The sequence below is a fragment of the Phocoena sinus genome, chromosome 5 (genome assembly GCF_008692025.1).
Source record: "Phocoena sinus isolate mPhoSin1 chromosome 5, mPhoSin1.pri, whole genome shotgun sequence".
In the NCBI taxonomy this organism is placed as follows: Eukaryota; Metazoa; Chordata; class Mammalia; order Artiodactyla; family Phocoenidae; genus Phocoena; species Phocoena sinus.
The window spans coordinates 102,917,015-102,940,295 of record NC_045767.1 but is presented as its reverse complement, the minus strand read 5'-3'; the positions used below and the strand labels follow the sequence as shown (position 1 = coordinate 102,940,295).

At 36.8% G+C, this 23,281-nt stretch overlaps 1 protein-coding gene across 20 annotated transcripts in view; it reads right to left on the bottom strand.

The window, feature by feature from the left end:
* The window catches only part of PTPN13 (protein tyrosine phosphatase non-receptor type 13), a 233,843-nt gene that overhangs the window by 192,844 nt on the left and 17,718 nt on the right, over positions 1 to 23,281 (bottom strand). The window lies entirely within an intron of this gene.

Genomic DNA, 23,281 nt, shown 5'->3' with positions numbered 1-23,281 from the left:
CAAATTGGTTATACTTTTAAAGTCCAATTTTCTCCTCTCATCTTAAACCCTAGAAGTAAGTGAATTAAATGGACAGCAAGTAGGTAAGTTTTTTCTAGCCTTCATTTGCTTACTTTATTTTTTTTTAATTAATTTATTTATTTTTGGCTGTGTTGGGTCTTTGTTCCCGCCTGCAGGCTTTCTCCAGTTGTGGCAAGTGGGGGCTACTCTTCGTTGTGCTGCACAGGCTTCTCATTGCGGTTGCTTCTCTTTTTGTGGAGCACAGGCTCTAGGCACGTGGGCTTCAGTAGTTGCAGCACATAGACTTAGTAGTTGTGGCTCACGGGCTCTAGAGCACAGACTCAGTAGTTGTGGTGCACGGGCTCAGTTGCTCTGCAGCATATGGGATCTTCCCAGACCAGGGATTGAACCCATGTCCCCAGCATTGGCAGGCGGATTCTCAACCACTGCGCGCCACCAGGGAAGCCCCATTTCCTTACTTTAAAAAGGATTTTATGTATTTATTTTGATATTACCAAAGAATCTCCATAAGCCTACATTACGTATTTGGCAATTATCCCTTTCAAAACTACAGTATCTGTTTTTGAAGAATTAGTCTTTATTAACATTAGCAAAAAATCTAAGCTGAAATACAGGATAAAAAGTAAAACTCATAATTAATGTTCAGACGGGTACATAGGGCATGGAATAGAGCAATGGTCCTATTTTCTATACTATACTAGTCTGAAGATAAATGCAATAGAATTTTACAAAACCTGTGCAATTACTTAATGTGCTATCTGAAGACAGAAAATAAAATGACCAAATGACAGGGTTGCAATATTAACTCAAATGACCTTTTGGAAGCACAAAACAGAGAGGATTTTAAGAAAGAATAGTGTTGAGGGCAGAGTCAAGATGGCAGCGTGGGAAGATGCGGAGTTCGCCAAGGGCACCACACATGGCTTTTAGGATCCTGGTTCACAAGCCAGGGGTTTGGCCAAAGCTCCTGCAGTGGGAGCTCTGAGTCTGAACCACTGGATTAACAGAGAACCTCAGACCCCAGTGAATATTCATCAGAGTGAGGTCTCCCAGAGGCCCTCATCTCAGCACCAAGACCCAGCTCTACCCAACAACCTACAAACTCTACTGTTGGAAGCCTCAGGCCAAACAACCAGTAAGACAGGAACACAATCCTACCCATAAAAAAAAAAAAAAAAAGAGATGGCAAAAATTATGTCACAGATGAAGGAGCAAGGTAAAAACCTACAAGACCAAATAAATGAAGAGGAAATAGGCAACCTACCTGAAAAAGAATTGAGTAATGATAGTAAACATGATCCAGAATCTCGTAAATAGAATGGAGACACAGATTGAGAAAATACAAGAAATGTTTAACAAAGGTCTAGAAGAACTAAAGAACAAACAAACAGAGATGAACAACACAATAACTGAAATGAAAAATACACTAGAAGAAATCAATAACAGAATAACTGAGGCAGAAGAACGAATAAGTGAGCTGGAAGACAGAATGGTGGAAATAACTGCTGAGGAGCAGAATAAAGAAAAAATTATGAAAAGAACTGAAGACAATTGCAGACTTCTGGGACAACACTAAACGCACCAACATTCAAACTATAGGGGTCCCAGAAGAAGAAGAGAAAAAGAAAGTGTCTGAGAAAATATCTGAAGAGATTATAGTGGAAAACTTCCCGGGCAAGGGAAAGGAAATAGTCACCCAAGCCAGGAAGTGAAGAGAGTGCCATGCAGGATAAACCCTAGGAGAAACACACCAAGACACATATTAATCAAACTAACAAAAATTAAATCCAAAGGAAAAATATTAAAAGCAGCAAAGGAAAAGCAAAAAATAACATACAAAGGAATCCCCATAAAGTTCTCAGCTGATTTTTCAGCAGAAATTCTGCAGTCCAGAAGGGAGTGGCAGTGATGAAACAGAAAAACCTACAACCAAGATTACTCTACCCAGCAAGAATCTCATTCAGATACTGCAGAAAAATCAAAAGCTTTTCAGACAAGCAAAAGCTAAGAGAATTCAGCACCACCAAAACAGCTCTACAACAAATGCTAAGGAACTTCTTTAAGTGGGAAACACAAGAGAATAAAAGGACCTATGAAAACAAACCCAAAACAATTAAGAATATGGTCATAGGAACATACATATTGATAATTACCTTAAATGTGAATGGATTAAATGCTCCAAACAAAAGACACAGGCTTGCTGAATGGATACAAAAACAAGACCCATATATATGCTGTGTACAAGAGACCCACTTCAGACTTAGGGACACATACAGACTGAAAGTGACGGGATGGAAAAAGATATTCCATGCAAATGGAAATCAAAAGAAAGCTGGAGTAGCAATACTCATATCAGATAAAATAGACTTTAAAATAAAGACTGTTACAAGAAATAAGGAAGGGCACTACATAATGCTCAAGGGATCAATCCAAGAAGAAGATATAACAATTAGAAATGTTTATGCACCCAACATAGGAGCACCTTAATATGTAAGGCAAATGCTAATGACCATGAAAGGGAAAATCGACAGTAACACAATAATAGTAGGGGACTTTAACATCCCACTTACACCAATGAACAGATCATCGAAACAGAAAATAAATAAGGAAACACAGCTTTAAATGACACAACACCATATAGATTTAATTGATATTTATAGAACATTCTACCTGACAGTGGCAGAATACACTTTCTTCTCAAGTGCACATGAAACATTCTCCGGGACAGATCACATCTTGGGTCATAAATCAAGCGTTGGAAAATTTCAGAAAATTGAAATCATATCAATCATCTTTTCTGACCACACGCTATGAGACTGGAAATCAATTACAGGAAAAAAACAAATACATGGAGGCTAAACAGTGTGCTACTAAATAACCAAGAGATCACTGAAGAAATCAAAGAAGAAATTAAAAAAAAAAAAGAAAACCTAGGGGCTTCCCTGGTGGCACAGTGGTTGAGAGTCCGTCTGCCGATGCAGGGGACGCAGGTTCGTGCCCCAGTCCAGGAGGATCCCACATGCCACGGAGCAGCTGGGCCCGTGAGCCATGGCCGCTGAGCCTGCACGTCCGGAGCCTGTGTTCCTCAACGGGAGACGCCACAGCAGTGAGAGGCCCGTGTACCGCAAAAACAAACAAACAAACAAACAAAAAATATCTAAAAACAAATGACAATGAAAACACGACGACCCAAAACCTATGGGATGCAGCAAAAGCAGTTCTAAGAGGGAATTTTACAGCAATACAATCCTACCACAAGAAACAAGAAAAATCTCAAATAAACAACCTAACCCTACACTTAAAACAACTAGAGAAAGAAGAACCAAAAAACCCCAAAGTTAGCAGAAGGAAAGAGATCAAACAGATGAGATCAGAAATAAATGAAAAAGAAATGATGGAAACAATAGCAAAGATCAATAAAACTAAAAGCTGTTTCTTTGAGAAGATAAACAAAATTGATAAACCACTAGCCAGACTCATCAAAAAAAAAAAATGGAAAAGACTCAAATCATCAGAACTAGAAATGAAAAAGAAGTAACAATTGACACTGCAGAAATACAAAGAATCATGAGAGATTACTACAAGCACCTTTTGCCAATAAAAGGGACAACCATGATGAAATGAACAAATGCTTGGAAAGGTACAATTTTCCATGACTGAAACAGAAAGAATTAGAAAATATAAACAGACCTATCACAAGTAATGAAATTGAAACTGTAATTAAAAAACTTCCAACAAACAGAAGTCCAGGACCAGATGGTTTCACAGGCAAATACTATCAAACATTTAGAGAAGAGCTAACACCCATCCTGCTCAAACTCTTCCCAAAAATTGCAGAGGAAGGAACACTGCCAAATTCATTCTATGAAGCCACCATCACCCTGATACCAAAACCAGAAAAAGATATCACAAAAAAAGAAAATTATGAACCAATATCACTGATGAACATAGATGTAAAAATCCTGACCAAAATACTAGCAAGCAGAATCCAACAACACATTAAAAGGATCATACACCATGATCCAGTGGGATTTATCCCAGGGATACAAGGATTCTTCAAGATATGCAAATCAATCAATGTGATACACCATATTAACAAAATAAGGAATAAAAACCATATGATCATCTCAAGATGCAGAAAAAGCATTTGACAAAATGCAATACCCATTTATGTTAAAAACCCTCAGGAAAATGCACATAGAGGGAACCTACCTCAACATAATAAAGACCATATATGACAAACCCACAGCAAACATCGTACTCAATGGTGAAACACTGAAAGCATTTCCACTAAGATCAGGAACAAGACAAGGATGTCCACTCTCACCACTCTTATTCAGCATAGTTTTGGAAGTTCTAGCCATGGCAATCAGAGAAGAAAAAGAAATAAAGGAATACAAATTGAAAAAGAAGAAGTAAAGCTGTCACTGCTTGCAGATGACATGATACTATAAATAAAAAATCCTAAAGATGCCACCAGAAAACTACTAGAACTAATCAATGAGTTTGGTAAGGTTGCAGGATACAAAATTAATGCACAAAAATCTCTGGCATTCCTATACACTAACAATGAAAAATCAGAAACAGAAATTAAGAAACAATCCCATTTACCATTGCAACAAAAAGAATAAAATACCTAGGAATAAACCTACCTAAGGAGGTGAAAGACTTGTACTCAGAAAACTATAAAACACTGATGAAAGAAATCAAAGATAACATAAACAGATGGAGAAATATACCATTTTCTTGGATTGAAAGAACCAATATTATGAAAATGAATACTACCCAAAGCAGTCTACAGATTCAATGCAATCCCTATCAAACTACCAATGGTATTCTTCACAGAATCAGGACAAAAAAATTTTAAATTTGTATGGAAACACAAAAGATTGCAAATAGCCAAAGCAATCTTGAGAATGAAAAATGGAGCTGGAGAAATCAGGCTCCCTGAATTCAAACTATACTGCAAAGCTACAGTAATCAAGACAGTATGGTACTGGCACAAAAACAGAAATATACATCAATGGTACAGGATAGAATGCCCAGAGATAAACCCACGCATATATGGGCACCTAATTTATGACAAAGGAGGCAAGAACATACAATGGAGAAAAGACAGCCTCTTCAATAAGTGGTGCTGGGAAAACTGGACAGCTACATGTAAAAGAATGAAATTAGAACACTACCTAACACCATACACAAAAATAAACTCCAAACCAATTAAAGACTTAAATGTAAGACCAGACACTATAAAACTTTTAGAGAAAAACATAGGAAAAACACTCTTTGATATAAACCACAGCAAGATCTTTTTTGACTCACCTCCTAGAGTCACAGAAATAAAAACAAAAATAAACAAATGGAGACTTCCCTGGTGGCTCAGTGGTTAAGAATCCGCCTGTCAATGCAGGGAACACGGGTTCGAGCCCTGGTCCAGGAAGATTCCACGTGCTGCAGAGCAACTAAGCCTGTGTGCCACAAATACTGAGCCTCTGCTCCGGAGCCCACAAACCACAACTGCTGAGCCCATGTGCCACAACTACTGAAGCCCTGTGCCTAAAGCCTGTGCTCCGCAACAAGAGAAGCCACCACAGTGAGAAGCCTGAGCACCGCAATGAAGAGTAGCCCCCGCTCATCTCAACTAGAGAAAGCCCATGAACAGCAACAAATACCCAACGCAGCCAAATAAATAAATAAATAAATAATTTTTTAAAAAAGCACAACCAAGTAGATATTTTTAAAAAATAAAATAAAAAATAAATAAACAAATGGGACTTAAATTTAAAAGCTTTTGCACAGCAAAGGAAACCATAAACAAGACAAAAAGACAACCTTCAGAATGGGAGAAAATATTTGCAAATGAAACGACAGAGGATTAATCTCCAAAATACACAAACAGCTTATGGAACTCAATATCCAAAAAACAAACAATCCAGTTAAAAAATGTGTGGAAGACCTAAATAGACAATTCACCAAGGTAGATATACAGATGGCCAAGAGGCACATGAAAAGATGCTCAACATCACTAAGTATTAGAGAAATGCAAATCAAAGCTACAGTGAGGTATCACCTCACGATGGTCAGAATGGCCATTATCTGGCCATTATCAAAAAAGCTAGAAACAGTAAATGCTGGGGAGGGTGTGGTGAAAAGGGAACCCTCCTACACCATTGGTGGCAATGTAAATTGATACAACCACTATGGAGAACAGTATGGAGGTTCCTTAAAAAACAAAAAATAGAATTACCATATGACCCAGCAATCCCACTGCTGGGCATATAACTTGAGAAAACCATAATTCAAAAAGAGATATGCACCACAGTGTTCATTGCAGCACTATTTACAATAGCCAGGACATGGAACCAACCTATGTCCATCGACAGGTGAATGGATGAAGAAGATGTGGCACATATATCCAGTGGAATATAACTCAGCCATAAAAAGAAACGAAATTGAACTATTTGTAGTGAGGTGGATGGACCTAGAGTCTGTCATACAGAGTGAAGTTAGTCAGAAAGAGAAAAACAAATACCGTATGCTAACACATATATATGGAATCTAAAAAAAAATGGTACTGATGAACCTAGTGGCAGGGCTGGAATAAAAACGTAGACATATAGAATGGACTTGAGGACATGGGGTGGGGGGGAAGCTGGGGCGAAGTACGAGTGGCATGGACATATATATAGTACTAAATGTAAAATAGATAGCTAGTGGGAAGCAGCTGCATAGCACAGGGAGATCAGCTCGGTGCTTTGTGACCACCTAGAAGGATGGGATAGGGAGGGCGGGAGGGAGGCTCAAGAGGGAGGGGATACGGGGATATATGTATGCATATGGCTGATTCAGTTTGTTGTAAAACAGAAACTAACACAGTATTGTGAAGGAATTATACTCCAATAAAGATGTATAAGATAAAAAATTAAAAAAAGAAAGAACAGTGTTTGTTTAAGGTTCTGTCTGTTATTGATTCTATTACAAATGATGAATAACAGAACTTATTAAGGTCAATTGGAATGTTTTAAGGAAAAAGTCTTAGTACATCTGATATTGCTAGTTGGGTCATAGCTACTGATGTTAGGAAGGAGGAAGAGGAGAGGCAGAAGGACAGCAAGAGAGGGAAAGGGAAAGATGAATGACAACAGAGCAGCAGCACAAGTGCACTCCTGCCCAGGCTTTGTTTGCCTTCTGAGTGTAAGGAATTCAATGTGCCAGTGAGAAACTGGAAACACAAGACCCAGTTAGAGGTAGTGGGTAGCCTCTGTGACAGAGGGTTACATTGTAAATCTGTGTTTTAGGGAGAAGCAGGAAAGGATTCAAGAGAAACATAGGAGAGGCTTCCAAAGACGATAGATACCTAAACGAAAATAGGGGAATCTTCAGCAGTAATCAGTTAGTTGTAAACACTCAGGTAACGAGAGGGAAAGAGCTGGAACTGCAAAGTAAAGTTATTTGACATTTATTTCTAAAATTACCTCCAGAGTACAGACTATCTATTGGACAATATCTAAGAGTAACTGCAGACGGTTAGCACCCCAGTAATCTGGATTGCACAAACAAGACTGAAAAATTGGCATCTGATTAATGAGCACAGTAGTGAGTTAATTATGTTCTGTGTTCGTTACTCAAGGAGAATGTGACCCAGTATATATGAACATTATGATTCAGAGAATATGATGCATAACATCTTGTTTTCTGTTATTTATATTATATTATATGTAATGTTAGTGACATAGCCTATATGGATTGAACACTCTCAAAAACACCTCTGTTGTACTCATGTAAACAAAAGATTTCATGTATCTACATGGATGAAATCTCTGATCATGTTCTCAACTTTCAGTACCCTCCCAGAACAGTTCCATTTTCACTTTTTTTTTTTTTTAAAAAGCTAACTTTTAAATTAGGGGTACTACACAAATACCATAAGAGATCATTCCACTACAGGGCTCAAGAGGTATCATTTTCTTTTTTCTCTTTAGAGTTCTTAATTTCCAAACACCTCATTTGAAACTGGGCTTTGGTTAAAGAGACTTAATTTTATGAAATGGTTTATCTAAGAACACACACTAAATTACTGACACTGTTAAAAAAATATGTATCAACTCAAATTTCAAATATTATATACTCATAAGAAAACCATCACTAAATTTTGGTTCTTTCTACTCATAACTTTACAGAATAAGGAACTTGTCAAAATGGCCAATAAGGAAACCTTTTTCAGTATCTCCAAGAACAGGAAAGAGAAGTATCTTTATTCCTGTTAGTCCTGTTGTAAGAACTTTACAAGTTTTAGAATATCTTTTTTTCTCTAATGCCAAACTACAAACAAACAAAACAAAAAACAAAAAAACCCACAAAACAAACAAAAAACAAACCAAGAAAGATTTGGCTTCTGAAATGAGTTAATGGGCAGACTGAGTATATTAAGCAAGAGACTCTTAGCCCTTTAACAAATCTGTTGGGTAGCACAGGAAATTACTGTGTTATTGCAACAATTCCATGAGGTAGATACTATGATTATTCCATGTTACAAATGAGGAGCTGAGGCACAGAGATTAAATAAATTGCCCAAGATCATACAGCGAGTAAATTGTGGAGCTGGGATGTGAATTCAAGCACTGTGAATTTCTTCATCTAAAAAATGGGGACTTCTGAGTTAATACATGCAACAGTCTTTGAACATGTGCCTGGCACATAATTGCTTAATAAATGTTAACTATTATTATTAAAAATTAGATTAGTGAGAGATTTCAATGAAGAAATACAAAATGAAGAAATACAAAAAACAAACTGTATTTTTCAGTCTTTCTGGCAGCTCACAGATGGAAACTTGATAAAGAAAAGGAGAATGTAGATTACATTTGCACACTAGCCTGAGATGGGCTTAACCTACAGATGAAGAAAGAAAATTCAAGTTCTTTGATCTTCTAAATATCTAGTACAAAGGAAAAATTTAACTTAAAAGAGGAAAAGGCATTACTTGCTTTTTTAGTAAGCAAATGCTGAAACTGCATTAAAATCCAGATAGGGAAGAGAGACAATTCTGGAAGCCTTCCATAGCCTGAGGTCTTTCATTTCTTAGGAGAAGTGGAAAGGGGCTGTAGGAAGAGACCCAAAATTTAACTCCTATCACCACAACACATTTCTATATCTCTAAATGTCTTTTCTAACATCCCTGATTATTACATTTGGCTTAAGGTGAAGCTTTTCTAAGAGTAATGCTAGTGGTGAGAGAGAATTTCTGCAGCTAAATTTTAGAAAACTGAATTTCATAATAAGCAAGTTACTCTGTTTTAAATTCTCTTTCAATACTCCTGATTAGGTCATGGAGAAAGTTCCAGTTTAGTGCTAGTTAGTTTTATTTGCTAATGCTCCCCTTTCAACAAATAGAGACATGTCCTAAGCTTGGAGCACTGTTGCACAGGTAGGCCACTCTATCATAGCTCGCATTTAATAACATTATTATGTTTTTATGTTTCAAAATGATACTGACTTTTGCATTTACCTTCTGCTTACAGAACACTTTACTGGTTTTCCATATAAGAAAATAATCCTGAGGCAAGACTTCCTTTTTAAATAAATAAACATAAAAATGAGATATTTAAAAATATTAAGTAAATAGCATTAGGATATGGCAAAGATTATGATGGTAGTACTCATGAATAAAGTATAGGAAACACAAGCTTAAGGAAATTCTATTCTTAAGGAAAAATGGATGACTTAGCAAGATGGTTCAATTAATGGACTCATTAACACTTACGGGTTATTTGCACAGGAGAACAGAGCAAAAACATTCTAGAACCTCTTCCTCCAAATTTCATGACTCATCACTAAACCTCAGAACCTCCCGTCTAAATAGCCAACATTGCTAAAACAATGAAACATACAGTATACCTCAATTAAATTTAATATTCCAGTTATATCACAAAATGTATTTATTTATATACATTTATAAGTAAATCCCTATTTAACAAAAGAAACAGTATTTTTACAAGATGGTTTTCCCTAAATCAGTGCATAACTCTCTCCTCTTTCTAACAGGTCTAAATTCAGGTACAGCAGTTTCACTTCTGGGAATTACAGAGAGAACTGGGGCGGGGCGCACAAGAGTGAGGCGGTGGATTTAATTGTATTGAATTTACCCTATCATGTAGCTAAGAGGTAATTCTTCCTAATTCCCCCTTGTTTCTGAGGCAAAGGGAAAGAAATGGGAGAGGAAGAACCTGAAAATGGGTCTTTCATATTTAATATTCCACTGTAATTCCCTCCACTCGATTCTAATTATGTGAGACATGTATCTGGGTTTTCCCTCTCAAAATTAAAGATAAATAGGGGTTCAGCATACAAGGAGTACACGGTCAAGGCATGGAGTGTCTTGAATTTTGTTTAATGCTTTGAAAAATATAAACAGAAAAAATGATATGCTGTGTACACTTTGAATCCTCATTGATTGATGTTAAATATTCCTTAAAATACTAATAATTTAATAGAATTTTAGAAACTGAAACACTAATAATACATATTAAATATTTCAGTTCACATCTTTGTCTCCATAGCACATTGCACTCCTGTTCCCCTTCATATCTAATGTTTCTGAGTCTTAGGTCTCTCCAGGGTTCAGTGGGACAAAAATGGGTCCACCCTTTTCTATCCTGTTCTTCATTTTCTGTGCTTGATTTCTTCCACTTTGCTTCCTCAGGTACCTTTGCTCCTATGATCATTTAAAAATTTTTGAATTTTTTTCTAGAAACAGATGGCCACTCATCTGTTCTCTTCTTTATTGTGAGTTTTTAGCATTTTTATTCCTTTACTATCATTTAAGCAGAGACTTAAGGAATTAAGTTGAAAAATCTGTTAACCTTCTGAAATTGGAAGTTTGAATACTTTTCTGATGTTAACACCCTAACATCCTCATTTATAGGAAAAGTACATAGTACTCAGACCTAAGAATCACAGGGCAAATAATGAAAATAGAAAAATGAGTATTTTGAAAAAAATTTTAAAGAGCAGTAATGTCCATGTTGTCAAATTCAGTGATTCAGTCTCTTATATTCAGTCTCTCTAATAGGCATGTCATTTATCAAATCAAAAACTGTATTTCAACTACTAAATCTCTCCTCCAGCATTCCCCATTTTGAAATGGAACTGAGCTATTTATTCATGCAACAAGCTTTGGAGTCACCTGATTTCTTTCCTTCCCTAATATCCCACATCCAATCAGTTAGAAAATCCTGTTAGCTCTTCTTTCAAAATATATCTTGAATATATCTGATAAGTTTCAAGACCTCTATTGTCTACTCTATATCGTCTAGTAGAACAGTGCTCTCCAACAGAACTTTCTGTGATGATGGATATATCTTACATTTGTGCTGCCCAGTATGGTTAAAGTCAATAGCCACACATGACTACTGAGCCCTTGAAATGTGGCCAGTGCAAGAGAGGAACTGAATTTTTAAATTTTATTTAATTTTAACTAACTTAAATTTAAATGGTCACCTGTAACTTGTGGCTACCATAATGGACAGGGAAAGTCTAGAAACCTATAAACAATATGGTTGTAACTGGTCTTTTTGCTTCCTCTCTTGCCCCCTTGTAGTCTATTCGCAATACAGTTGCTGTAATGATTCTTTTCAAATGTAGACCTAATCATGTCACTTTTCTGCTTCATGGTTTCCTACCACTAGGACTGAAATCTCAGATCCCTACTCAGGCTTACAGTTCCTTATATGATTTTTCTCCAGGCTACCTCTACACCTTAACTACTCACTTTTCCCTTCAGTCCTGACACACTCAACTCCAGCCACAGTGACTCAAGCCCTTGCAGTTGCCTACACCATTCCTGCCTCAAATAACCACACGGATAAACCTCTTTATTAAGCTCTTGACCTCACAGAAAGGTTTTACTTGATCACCCAGTCCCTAACTTTCTCTCACATCCTTATCCAATTTTATAATACCTCATAGCATTTACAATACCTGACAATATATTATAATTTAATTTTTATTGAATGTCTCTCACACACAAATACAAAACTGATGAGGACAGAAATTTGTCTCTTTTATTAACTGGTGTATCCCCAAATGTCTAGGATAGTGCCTGGCACAAAGTAGATTCTCAATAAGTATTTATTGAATAATTGAATAAACTTAAATTCCATTTATCCTCTCAGTCTCACATTTAAATAATAAACATTTATTTAGTGTTCGTTATTTATAAGGCACTGTATCAGACAATGTGGGGAATTCAAACTGACAACACCCAGACCTTGTAAATCGGATAATCAGTGGAATTATCCTCTAAGTTCCTTAAATCTTAAAATTTTGAGTTGATGACCTCAGCTGGAAATAGTTGAGATTGTTTCTCTTGGGGATGAGAGTAGGAATATAGAGCATGCCTATCCTCTAATGTTAAAACATTTGCCATCTGGAAGGAGTAGTCTTTTTAGAGTATTCCTTACAGAATGCAGAATTGAAACCAATGAGTTAAAATTAGGTAGTTTACAGTTCAAAATATAGACTTTCTAACAATACAGAAAAACTTTTGAGGTAATGTCTTAAAGTGGTCAAGCAGAGGGAAATAACTACATATAGGGCTGTCAAATCTTACTATATTAGGTGAGTGGGGTGGCCTTAGGTGACCTCTAACATGTTTTCCAAGTCTAACATTATATTGTCTATAAAATGCTATAATGAATGCAAGTTAATACATCCGTCATTTTCTGACAAGTTGCTTCCTGCTTGTTACAAGCAGTAAGTCTCAAGTTTGATAGACAGCAAGGAATGAAAATGAGAATCAAAGCAGAGTTACACAAATATTCCACTGAATAATTAAAAACACTTTGTACCTGTATTATAGAAATATACCCAATTATCTGGATGAATCATAAGAAATTGACAGTATTTGACGTCAACACTTTTGTGGTTCAACTTAAAAAATGACTTGCCAGAGTTTATTAGCATAGTTACTATGTAATTTCTGCATCTGCACTATTAGGAAGTCAGTCAAGTCATAACTTTTAGAAGTATTCAGATAAGGAAAACAAAATCAACTCAATAGCATATGCCTTCCAAAATTTCACTTAGACTAACAAAACATAAGTTCTTAGTTCCAATCAGTAGACCATTTAATCCTTAAGATCTTAGGGGGAAAAGCTAAAAACAAACTGTGTACTAAAACATATGTTAGCACTAACATGTAGTTCAGTAGCATATTCAAACTTGTTAGTGAAAAATCAGAACCTGGATGACGATCTCTTACTTCCAATAATAATTAAATCTTAAGTAAGCGGAGCAATTATATTCCTAACAGGTTTTTTTCTTCATTCAAAAATGAAGCATAATTTTTAAGTCTGTTTTATGAAGGGCATTTCAGCTTTCTTAAACCCTCCTCTACATGTTAGCAGTCTAATGTCAGAGGTATTTCCAAAATCAACAATACCTTATTGGGGACTTCCCTGGTGGCGCAGTGGTTAAGAATCCGCCTGCCAATGCAGCGGACATGGGTTCGATCCCGGGTCTGGGAAGATCCCACATGCCACAGAGCAACTAAGCCCACGCGCCGCAACTACTGAGCCCGCATGCTACAACTACTGAAGCCATGCACCTAGAGCCCATGCTCCACAACAAGAGAAGCCCCACTGCAGTGAGAAGCTCCCGCTTGCTGCAACTACAAAAAGCCCGCACACAGCAACGAAGACCCAACAGAGCCAAAAATTAAAAAACAAAAACCAAAAAATACCTTATTGGAATTGGTACCATTCTTTTAAGTATGGAGATTTTTAGATAAACAAGTTTTACATTCTTCATTACAGGACTGTTCTGTTTTAATCCATGGCCAATTTAGCACAACTTTCGAATCAGGAAATGAATTCTGATGGCTTTTGTTCCACTGTAAAAGCCCAAAGTGATAACATTTATCTGATAATTCCAACCGGTTTTTTACTTGGATTGACAATTTAATTGACTATGATAAAAGCATTCTGTCAAACGTAAAGGAAATTCTTAAAAGTCAAACCAAAAAATAATAACTTCATTGAGAAATGATGAAAGTTCTTATGGTAAATAAGGTGATCCTTTTTGAAAAATATCTCATCAATTTGGAAAATCAACCATATAATAGTGTAGACAAAGACTCCTGTGTGAAAATAAATTTGCAATATTACAATAAAGAGCAATTCCTAATGAATCCTATGTGATTCCCTTGGGAGAGGGCTCTTAGAAATTTACTCCTGGTTTCCTCCAGGCTTTGCCACACTGTCTTTTTCCCCTCTGTGGATTTTGCTTTGCACCCTTTTGTTGTAATAACTCTATTGTGAAGAGTCCTGTGAGTCCTCCTAGCAAATCATGGAACCTGGGTTGATCTTGTGAACGCCCAACACATTAGCCAATGAAGTGTCTATAGGCGATATCTAGAACTGTGGCAGCTATATGTATTGCAACGACTAGAGTAAAAGCCTAAGGATTCAAGATAATATTCAGAAGAACAGTAGGCCAAAAAAAAAGAAAAAAGAAAGAAAAGAAAACCTTATAAAATGCATGACTGAGCTGCTGAACAAACATTTGAACCTTCTACCTCTAGGCTATGTTCAGTATTTTAAAATAAAAAAATTTTATCATTCGTAATGGAAAGAATCTTTGTAAGTGCTTTTCCAAGCCTTCTAAAGAATTGATTATGTAAAAGTAAAATAGAGTTATCTGAAGACTCTTTGGGGTTTTATAATTTTAATTTCTCCAGAAAAGCAAAAAATAAACAAAACATGGTACGAAGATTTTTCATTTCCTAACAGAAGATACAGTAATATCTAAGTTGGAGAGTGCCTATATTTTGGTAGATCTCATTGTCTATTTCATTTTAAGTTGTTGAATTTTTTGGCATAAAATCACTGATAATATTCCCTTACTATTCTTTCAATAAGTGCAGAATCTGTTGCAGAATCTGTCTCTCATTCCTTATATTGGTACTTAATGTCTTCTATTTTTCCTGATCAGTCTGGCTAGGGGTTTATACATTTACTTGCTCGTCTCAAAAAATCAACTTTAGGTTTCATTGCTTTTTTTTTTTTCCTGTTTTCTGTTTGATTTCTCCTCTGATCTTCATTCTTTCCTTTCTTCCACTTACTTTTCTACTACTTATTACTTTGCTTCTTTTTCTAAGAGAGAGCTGGGTGGAGACATATTTTCTTTTCTGCTATTGGTATTTAGTGCTATAAATTTTCCCCCAAGTCTTACATCCCACACATTTTTATATACTGTGTTTTCATTTGTATCCCAAACAATATACTTTCTCATTTCCTTTTTGAGCCATGGGTTATTTAGAAGTGTGTTAGTTTTCAACTTTTTGAGAATTTCCCAGAGACACTTTACATGACTTGAATACATTTAAATGCATTAAAACTTGTTTTGTGGCCCAGAACATGAACTATCTTGGTAATTATCCTGTGTCCACTAGAAAAGAAAAGAATGTGCATTCTGTTGTTGTTGGGTGGTGTGTTCTATAAATGTTAAGTGAGTTGATTATGTTGTTAAACTCTTCTATACCTTACTGATTTTCTACAGGCATACATTGTTTTATTGAGCTTCGCTTTATTACACTTCACAGATTTTGAGTTTTTACAAATTGAAGGTTTGTGGCAACCCTGCATCAAGCAAGCTGATTATTTTTTAATTAAGATAAGTACATTGTTTTTCTAGATATAATGTTACTGCATACTTAATAGGCTACAGTATAGTGTAAACATAACTTTTATACGCACTGGGAAATCAAAATATTTGTAAGGATCGCTTTATCGTGGTGGTCTGAAACTGAACCCACAATATCTCCAAGGTATGACTGTATGTTTTGTCAGCTCCTAAGAGGCATATTGAAATCTGTAGCTACAATTGTGGATTTGTCCATTTTTACTTGCAGTTCTGTTTTTGTTTTGAGCATTTTGAGCCTCTGTTATTAGGTGCATAAATGTTTAGAACTCTTACATCTTCTTAATGAATGGACTCTGTTGTCATTATGAAATGATATTTTTTCACCCTGGTCACATTCTTCATTCTGAAACCTACTTTGTCTCATACTAATTTAGTCAATTTTCTTTTAATTAGTATTAACATGGTATATCTTTTCCATGCTTTTACTTTCTTTTCTTTTTCTTCTTTTTTTGGCCATGCTGTGCAGCTTGCAGGATCTTAGTTCCCCAATCAGGGATTGAACCTGGGCCACAGCAGTGAAAGTGCCAAGTCTTAACCACTGGACTGCCAGGGAATTCCCATTCTTTTACTTTCAATTAAGATTGGATTTAAAAATCAAGATCAAACTGTAAGCAATCTGACAAACTCTGCCTTTTAATTGAGGTGTTTAAGCCATTTACATTAAATGTGATTACTAATATAGTTGGATTTACTGTTTTGCTTTTCTTTTTTTTTTTTATTTGTCCCATCTGTTTTTCCTTTCACCTCTTTTTTTCTTTTCCTGACTTTGGATTAACAATATTTTTCATGATTCCATTTTATATCTTTCGTTAGCTTTTAGCTGTAACTCTTTTTGTTATTTTAGTCATTGCTACACAGTTTATAGTACACATCTTTAAATTATCCCAGCTACCTTGATATGATATTATACCATTTCATATAAGAACCCACAATTGTATATAGTTAACCCTTGAACAACACAGGGATTAGGGGAACTGACCTTCTGTGCAGTTGAAAATCTGTGTATAACTTAGAGTCATCCCTCCATATACATGGTTCCCCCATATCTACAGATTCAACCAACCACGGATCACAAAGTGCTATAGTATTTACTGTTGAAAAAACTGGCATATAAGTAGACCCATGCAGTTCAAACCAGTGTTATTCAAGGGTCAACTGTACTTTCATTGCTCTACTCCCAACTTTTGTGCCAATGCCATGCATTTTATTTTTACATGTGTTGTAACCTCCATACTACATTGTATTTTTTTGTTTAAAATAAATTATCGTTTAAAACAAGAAAACGTTTATTAAACATAAGAAAATACAAGCACATTAAAAAGTACCAATTTTTATCCATAGGTATTTTTAAACCATTCCCATGTGACTTCAACACTTATTATTAGTACAAGTCAAATTACTTTTTCTTCTGGCTAGCTGATCTTGTAAGTAAAGTTGTAAAATGTTACAACTGTTATTTAAAAATGAAAGAGAGGGCTTCCCTGGTGGCGCAGGGGTTGAGAGTCCGCCCAGCGATGCAGGGGACACAGGTTCGTGCCCTGGTCCGGGAAGATCCCACATGCTGTGTAATGGTTAGGCCCGTGGGCCATGACCGCTGAGCCTGTGCGTCCGGAGCCTATGCTCCGCAACGGGAGAGGCCACAACAGTGAGAGGCTCACATACTGGAAAAAAAAAAAAAATATGAAAGAGAAAAATATTTAATAATGTAGGCCTGCAGTCCACCCAGTTGATGAACAGAGAGGTTCATCACCTCCCTGGACAGACAAGGGTATGTTTCTCTCCCTTCCGTAAGTCCACAGAGCACATTCTGAACTATGTGAAGCTAAAAACAAGATATCTGAACTCACTGGCTCCCACATCTGTGTAAATTTTATATTTTAAATACTGTTAGAGGGGACTTCCCTGGTGGTGCAGTGGTTAAGAATTCACCTGCCAATCTCCAAAATTTACAAGCAGCTCATGAAGCTCAATATCAAAAAAGCAAACAACTCAATCCCAAAATGGGCAGAAGACATAAATAGACACTTCTCCAAAGAAGATATACAGATTACCAACAAACACATGAAAGAATGCTCAATATCACTAATCATTAGAGAAATGTAAATCAAAACTACAGTGAGGTATCACCTCACACCAGTAAGAATGGCCATCATCAAAAAATCTACAAACAATAAATGCTGGAGAGGGTGTGGAGAAAAGGGAACCCTCTTGCCCTGTTGGTGGGAATGTAAATTGATAAAGCCACTATGGAGAACAGTATGGAGGTTCCTTAAAAAACTAAAAATAGAACTACCATAGGAACCAGCAATCCCCCTATTGGGCATATACCCTGAGAAAACCATAATTCAAGAAGAGTCATGTACCACAATGTTCACTACAGCTCTATTTACAATAGCCAGGACATGGAAGCAACCTAAGTGTCCACTGACAGATGAATGGATAAATAATATGTGGCACATATATACAATGGAATATTACTCAGCCATAAAAAGAAACAAAATTGACTTATTTGTAGTGAGGTGGATGGAACTAGAGTCTGTCATACAGAGTGAAGTAAGTCAGAAAGAGAAACAAATACTGTATGCTAACACATACATATGGAATCTTAAAAAAAAAAAAAAAAGGTTCTGATGAACCTAGGGGCAAGACAGGAATAAAGATGCAGATGTAGAGAATGGACCTGAGGACATGGGAAGGGAAACAGTAAGCTGGGACGAAGTGTGAAAGTAGCATTCACATACATACACTACCAAATGTAAAATAGCTAGTGGGAAGCAGCTGCGTCGCATGGGGAGATCAGCTCAGTGCTCTGTGACCACCTAGAGGGGTGGAATAGGGAGGATGGGAGAGAGACACAAGAGGGAGGAGATATGGGGATATATGTATATGTATAGCTGATTTACTTTGTTATAAAGCAGAAATTAACACACATTGTAAAGCAATTATACTCCAATAAAGATGTTAAAAAAAAAAAAGAATACCTTAAAAAAAAAAATCCGCCTGCCAATGCCTGGGACACGGGTTCGAGCCCTGGTCTGGGAAGATCCCACATGCCGTGGAGCAACTAAGCCCGTGCGCCACAACTACTGAGCCTGTGCGTCACAACTACTGAGGCCGTCTGCTCCAACTAATGAAGCCCGCACGCCTAGAGCCCGTGCTCCGCAATGAGATGCCATTGCAGTGAGAAGCCCGTGCACCGCAATGAAGAGTAGCAAATGGAGAAAGCCTGCGTGTAGCGAAGACCCAACACAGCCAAAAATAAATTAATTAATTAATTTTTAAAAATTAGAGTTAAAAGTGTCATCTTGAGTGGCCTTGACCATCCAAGTAGAAATAATCGGTGATGATAGGAACTGATGATATCTGCCAAGCTGTCTGCCAGCTCCTCTTTATTCCTTCCCCCTTGACTCTTTCCTTGATCCTCTTTGACTTTTGATCACATGTTCTATAGTATTTGCTCCTTCCCTGGGAAGGCAGTGTAGAAAAATGGTAAAGTATCTAAGCTTTAGAGTCAGAATGAGTTTAAGTCCTTGCTCATCCATTTAATAGTTGTGCAATCTTGGACAAGTTATTGCACCCTCGTATAGCTTACTTTCCTCAAAGTAACAACAATGGTACTTAAAGGACTGTTAGATGGATTAAATCGAATGATACAGGTAAAACTCCTTGCCCATAGTAAGTGGTCAAAATGTTAGCCATTATTATTTCATTACTGCATTTTGGGATTTTTATAGAGTGAATCTATGAATTCTACTTTTCTCAGCTTTTTATAGATTACCTTTTAAAGACATTTAAATAACAAGAAAAATATCATATATATTTTACCAGTGTAGTTAGCATTTTATTTGCTATCCATTTGGTATCACTTGCCTTCTGCCTGAAGGACTTCAACATTTCTTGGTCTGCTGGTGATGGATTCTTTTAGCTATTGTATCTCTGAAAAAGTCTTTTTTTCACCTCATTTTTTAAAACGATTTTCATTGGGTAGAGAACTCTAGGTTGACAGTTTCTTTGAGTACTTTAAAGATGCTGCTGCACTGTCTTCTTGTTTGCACTGTTTCTGACAAGAAACATAATGTTATCCTTATTTTTATTCCTCTTTTTTTCTTTGGCTGCCTTTAAGGTTGTCTCTTTATTATACATTTTGAACAGTTTGAATATGATGTGCCTTGGAGTAATTTTCTTCATGTTCCTTATGCTTGGGGTTCATTAAGATTCTGAACTGGGTGTTTATAGTTTCCATCAAATTTGCAAAAGTTTCAGCCATTATTTATTCAAGTATTTTTTCATCATGGCCTCCTTTCTCCTCTACTTTAGGGACTCTAATTCCATGTATATTAGGCCACCTGAAGTTATCTCACAACTCACTGATGCTCTGTTCATTTTTAAAAATTATTTTCCTTTCTGTGTTTCACTTTGAATAATTTATATTGGCATGTCTTCAAGTTTACTAATCTTTTCTTCTATAACGTTTAACCTGCCATTAATCCCATCCCATGTATCTTTCATCTCAGACATTATAGTTTTCATATTTAGAATTTCAATGTGTTCCTACTAACTTCTGCACATATGGAGTACAGTTATAAAAACTACTTTAGGGGCCTCCCTGGTGGCGCAGTGGTTGAGAGTCCGCCTGCCGATGCAGGGGACACGGGTTTGGGCCCTGGCCCGGGAAGATACCACATCCTGCGGAGTGGCTGGGCCCGTAAGCCATGGCCGCTGAGCCTGTGCGTCCGGAGCCTGTGCTCCGCAACAGGAGAGGCCACAACAGTGAGAGGCCCGCGTACCGCAAAAAACAACAACAACAACAACAACAAAAACTACTTTAATGCACTTATCTGCTAATTCTAACCTCTGTGTCAGTTCTGAGTTAGTTTGATCAATTTATCTTCTCATTATAGGTCATATTTTCCTGTTTCTTTGCATGTCTGGACATTTTTGATTAGATGCCATATACTGTGAATTTTATCTTGTTGGATGCTGAATATGTTTATACATATTTTTGAGTTTTGCCTGGGGATGAAGTTAAATTACTTGAAAACTTGTAAATTTGACCCTTTTGGGTCTAGCTCTGAAGATCTGTTAGTTTGGCCCAGAGCAATGCTTAATGTAGGGCTCATTGGTGGGGCAAGATTCTTCTGTGAATCTTGAGGTTCTCCAATCTGGTCTGTGGGAACAGGCACTATTCCCAGCCCTGCCAGCATATACAAATACTGTCCCTTCTAACCCTTTTGTATGGTTCCCCTCCAGCTCAGCAAGTTTCCTTACATGCATGTACGTATTGAGTACTCAGGTGAATACTCGAAGGGGACCCTCTGTAGACCTCTGCGGTTCTTTCTGTGTGCTATTCTCACCTCTCTACTATTCTGTCCTGTTAACTCTAGCTGTCTTAATCTTCCCAGACTTTCAGCAGTATGTCCTGAATTCAGGGTTCTGTACCATTTTCCACCTGGTTTCCCACACATTGCACCACCGTCTAGAAACTCTCTCAAGTTAGCAAGCTGAGCAGTCATAAGGCTCATCTTATTTCCGTCACTCAGAGATATCACTGTCTTTCACTGCCTGATGTCCAGTGGCTTGAGAACTGCTGTTTTCAATATTTTGTCCATTTTTTAGCTGTTGTGGACAGAAGGATAAATCTTGTCCCTGTTATTCCATCTTGGCTAGAAGAGGAAGTTTTGCTAGTTTATTATGTTTATTTCTCTGTACTGAGCCACTGTAAATGGCATCTCAGTTCAATCATCCCTCCTGATGGATTGGGGTCTAATCTTACATGGTTATGAGGCTGCCTCCTTAGATTATTTCTGTGTGAGTCTTTTCACTAACTGCTTTAAAGGCAGTCATTCTTCTGTTTAGAAAGCACATTTGAAAGAAATAGTACTAGGGCTAAGGAATTTTAATGCTATGGTGAAGAATGTCTCAACGTTTGTGCAGCTAAGTCAGTCACAAAGTGATTTTCATTCTATAGAGTTTCTGTACAAAAGATTTTTCTTTCATAACTCTTGCAAATGAAAAGAACATTCATGGGAAGAGCATGGAGATACTGAATGTGCAGGCAGGAAAAAGGAAGAATGACAGACTTTGAGAAAGAAAGGGATTGAGAACAAAATTTCTCTAAGAAAAATCATGGAACCAAGTCTCTGATACATTTACACATCAGACATTATCCTCTATATATTTTAGAAAATAGTCCTATTCTTTTCTTTCCGCCTACACAAAAATCCAATGTTTATACAACTAATATGCTAAAGTGAAATATTAATCAAGGCAGACGGCTGGAAGCATCATCATTATTATCCCTTAATAAATGTCAAAACAAAATATGTCAAGTTCATACAAGTGTAAGGTAGTTCATACAAGTGTAAGGTAGTTCAGGGCATGGGTTGTGTACTGGTGGCCCATGGGCTTTATCTGGCCTGCAGACATGTGTTTGGCTTACAGAGCAATGGCCCACACCATATTTTACAAAAGTGTGAATTTTTGCCAATATTTATAAATTGAAAGATTTCACATATAAAAGAGATTTCACATAAAAATCTTGGGAAAAAAGGAGATGTGGCAGCACTCAAGGTGGGTAGCAGATGTCCACTTTAGCTACAGTCTGAGCCCTTTAGTTCTTTACAATATCCATTATTCATTATTGTTTTCCTCTACCCTCAACTATCTTTGGCCCTTCTTGTCCCTAAAGGTACTGAGGCTAGTGACACCTACTCAAGGGTATGTATAATATTATCCCAACAAATTAACTTATATTTTTTAAATTTATAGAACAAATTTATAAAAGCATGACCGAAATATCTATATTTTTAAAAGGAGAGATAGGATTCCTAGAAAGATACAATAAAAAGTGTACTTATTTTCTACCAATTTTAGGAAAGCTGCATGTGGGGCACATTTTAAAACTATAAATTCCTGGGCTTCCCTGGTGGCACAGTGGTTGAGAGTCCGCCTGCCGATGCAAGGGACGCGGGTTCGTGCCCCGGTCCAGGAAGATCCCACGTGCCGCAGAGCGGCTGGGCCAGTGAGCCATGGCCGCTGAGCCTGCCCGTCCGGAGACTGTGCTCCGCAACGGGAAACGCCACAACAGTGAGAGGCTCGCGTATCGCAAACAAAACAAAACAAAACAAAACTATAAATCCCTGAGGGTCTAGGAATTATCCCAAAATGTTTATTTTTAATCAATTCATAGATAATTCAGCTACAGCTCATGTTTGGAACCTCCAACCTACCCTACCTTTTGCTTACATTTCAAAAGGTACACATAAAAGGAAGCACAATTACAAAGAGTTAAAACAATGTAATTAGAAAAGTATGCTCTGGCATAGTTTTCCTCCCAATGCACTCTATTTAAGCAGGAAATAAATCTGAACTTTGGGTATACAGTAAGAGTAACTCCATACATAGTCTTCAGTTTTCATGCTTCAACAAGAAAAGCAGAAGAGCAAGCACATTAAAAAAAACTGTTATATACCGAATTTCTATATACCAAAAATTTCTATATATTGGAGTTTCTTTGTAACTCAGTGCTCTTTAAGAGAAATGAAATAGATCTAAGTTC